The sequence below is a fragment of the Arachis ipaensis genome, chromosome B04 (genome assembly GCF_000816755.2).
Source record: "Arachis ipaensis cultivar K30076 chromosome B04, Araip1.1, whole genome shotgun sequence".
NCBI lineage: Eukaryota > Viridiplantae > Streptophyta > Magnoliopsida > Fabales > Fabaceae > Arachis > Arachis ipaensis.
In genome coordinates this window covers 7,797,306-7,800,817 of record NC_029788.2, presented here as the reverse complement: position 1 = coordinate 7,800,817, position 3,512 = coordinate 7,797,306, and positions in this window count along the sequence as shown.

Genomic DNA, 3,512 nt, shown 5'->3' with positions numbered 1-3,512 from the left:
AGAGTTTCAAGTGTATCGGAAATATCAGTGTTTCAATTGTTTTAACCGTTGATCTAAATTATAAAAAATATATATAATATATATTAATTAAAATCAACGATTAAAATAATTGGAATACCAGTATTTTCGGTATACTTAAAATTTTTCCATATATATATATATAAGAGAATATATACAAATACTTTTAATTTTTCTTTTCACATGCCTAGCTAAGGCTTAAGGTCAAATGTAATTTTCTGCTATACAATTCTTTAATTTCACACATTATTTTGGTTGGTTATTATTGTCTCCTCTTTTCCTTACACTTTTAATTAATGCAACTACTAATAATGTGCTAATTAAGGGAACATGTACATATGTACTCCATCAAAATAATCTAAAAATAAATAATTTCTCATTTTCTTATTTTACAAATATTTTCATTTTAGAAGACATTATTTCTAAAGTAAAACTTTTCTCTCCTGTACATATACTAAAATTATATCTAAAATTTTCATTTTTGCCCACTAATGTATTACCCAAGTTCCTGAAATAATTATCTCCTCTCGTATTATCGTTATGTCATTATTCAGGGCCATGAGTTTCACAGAAGTCATTTTCATATAAATTTTAAAATTATTTTGGGCATTTATTCAAGCACGCACTTGATGCGTATGCAACTGCCAGATCAAAATTTTTGGTGTAGTTCAATATAAAAAAATTAATTTAAATATACTGATAATTGTTAATTATGAAATTTTTTTAATGTATTTGTTATATCAGTTGCTAACATACTATCATCAATTTAATTTTCTAGCTCACTATATACCCAATATAAAATCATTTTACACTATCATGCATACTAACTAAATTTTAAAAACTGTATACTACGTCAAGTTATTTACATATGAGAAATTAAACATGATGTGAATCCTGGTTTTATTACAATTTTGATTAGTTTGTTGATTTGGAACCCAAGTTTTTATTTTCTTTAATGTAAGAGAATATAAATATTATTTTAGCCAATTTTATAGTGCCTTTCACTTGGTGTTTGATTTTTGATTAACTTATTTTTTTACAGTAAATTTTAATTTTTTTTATTTTTTTATACTTTTAAAATTAAATTAAGGGTTAAGAACATTTTTTTTTCTTTAACGTCTTAGGTCAAAATTAAAATCATTTTAAAATCATTGTTTTCACCTAAAATATTAATTACATAACAATTTTGCCCCTAATAAAACACCTTTTTCATTCACTAACCACTCCATCGTCATCGTCTATTTATCACCATTATCTCTTCTTATTTCTCTTTTTCTTCTTCTTTCTCTTTCTCTTCAATTCAAGCTAAGCTTATGTTACTGTTGGATTCGAATTTCGACTTTCTTTAAGATAGTATTATTGAAACAGCCAAAATAGCTGCGGTCTCCAATGACGACAACGAGAGTGATGAACAAATGATGATGATGATGGGGTGGCTAGTGAATAGAAGAGGGTGTTAATTAGAAAAAAATTGTCCTATAATTAATAATTTATGTGAAAAGGATAATTTTAAAATAATTTTTAACGTTGAAGCTAAGATAATATTAATAAAAAATTAATTAGGGACAATTTTAATTTTGACTGAAACAAATGTTAGGAATGAAAAAATACTTAATTCCTTAAAATTAATTATTTAACCTTTTGTTATAATTAAACAATAATTTTTAAACACCATAATAAATATCTATTATTTTACACAATCATATCAATGTTTGAAAATTTACTCTTAAAATGTAAATCCAATCTTCTGTGAAGCTTCCCTAATCTTAAATTCAAAGAAGGTGGAAGTTTTTCCTCTATAAACTAATTTGTCATGATATATTTTCACCTAATTAATTCCACTTTTCCTTTTCATAGACTTAGAATTGAGAAGAAAGTTATTTTGTTTTCTTCGGTAGCGCTAACCAATTTCATAGTCATTTCTCCTTATTTTCTTCCATCTATAAGAAAACCACATCCATTGACAATTTTTTTTTAATTGAAATAAACTAAACAAAGAAAATCTCTTATTTTAAGCACTAATGGATGAATAAACTCAAAACTATCTTAGTGATTAGTAATAAGATTAAATACTTATACACAATTCATCTCACAAATAACATCTCGTTAATATTCACATCCCAAGTTAAGAGATATCCTCTCTAAATAACAAACAATTCCCCTTAAAGAATACTATTACTCTCAATCATTCTCAAACACCCTCTTTGTCAACTCCTATTACAATCTCTAATAACACAAGCAAAACTAACACTATCACCCAAATCAAGATAACTAGCATTATAATTAATCTTAAAAGTACCAATAGATGGAGAATTCCAAAAATCATTTAGAGTAGAAGAAAATGACATACGTTATAATTCAAAAATATTCTAAGCTCGTCATTTGAAGTTAATGCCAGACAAATCATTTTTTTTTTAGGCCAAGTTTCATGAGGATTAAAAATAGAGAAAGTATAGGGAGTTAATAGAGTATCAGTACAATATGTACAATGGGATATAGAGATGTTTAATTCAATAGAATATTACATGTTTATTATTCCTGGTACCCGGATGGTTATGCTGGATAGTATGAGTATATTGTGTTTGAGAAATTAGCAGTATTTTACTCTGAATATTTATTTTTTAACTCATATTAAACCAAATAAATAGCTTATTATACACATTATATAAATACTCCATTGACTACTCAGCGAAATTTTTAAAAATATCATTATTCTTTGTTCGCCAACATCCATTGACAATTATCATCACTTCAAACGTTCAATATAATAGAAAGGAATAAAAAATAATAAAAAAATCTTTAATCATCCTTGTATATGATTTTACATATATTAAACTAAATCAAGTCCCACTTATAAGACGTACCCTTTTTGCCATATATCATGGCACCCATTACCGAATTCCATATGTTAAAAGTTATCTTATTCAACAACCTTGTTCCTCAATTGCCCTCCATTCATCAACTAACAACTAATAAGTCTTTTAAATTTTAAATATGATAGTGATACAAGATTTTGATGTTCCACCAAATCATGTGTCCATAATCTATTCACCATGGTAAAAGACTAGCTCCAATATTTAATATAAAATATTATGAAATTATTCGTTTCAAAAATTAAATTAACAGAAAAAAAATATATGAATATTTTTAACATATTTTTTTAAGTAAGGACTTCTAAACAACATATTAAAAAACAGTTTATGATTTTTATAGATCCACATATATATACAGATATGAAAAAAATTAATAGGGATTGAAGAAATATTCTTCGCCCATTTACCTATATTCTAATCTAATTTCAAATCAACCTTTTCCATCATTTTGAATAAATAACAAACAATCAATCATCAAATTGAGATAGATGTGCTCCATTATTTTTAAGCTAACTTGGACTTTAATGAGTGTGGTCCTGCCTTCACACTGAGTTGAAGCGTCAAAAGATAAAGTTTAATCTTCTTCAAAAACAAGAAAACTATTAATTTTCTCAACATTAT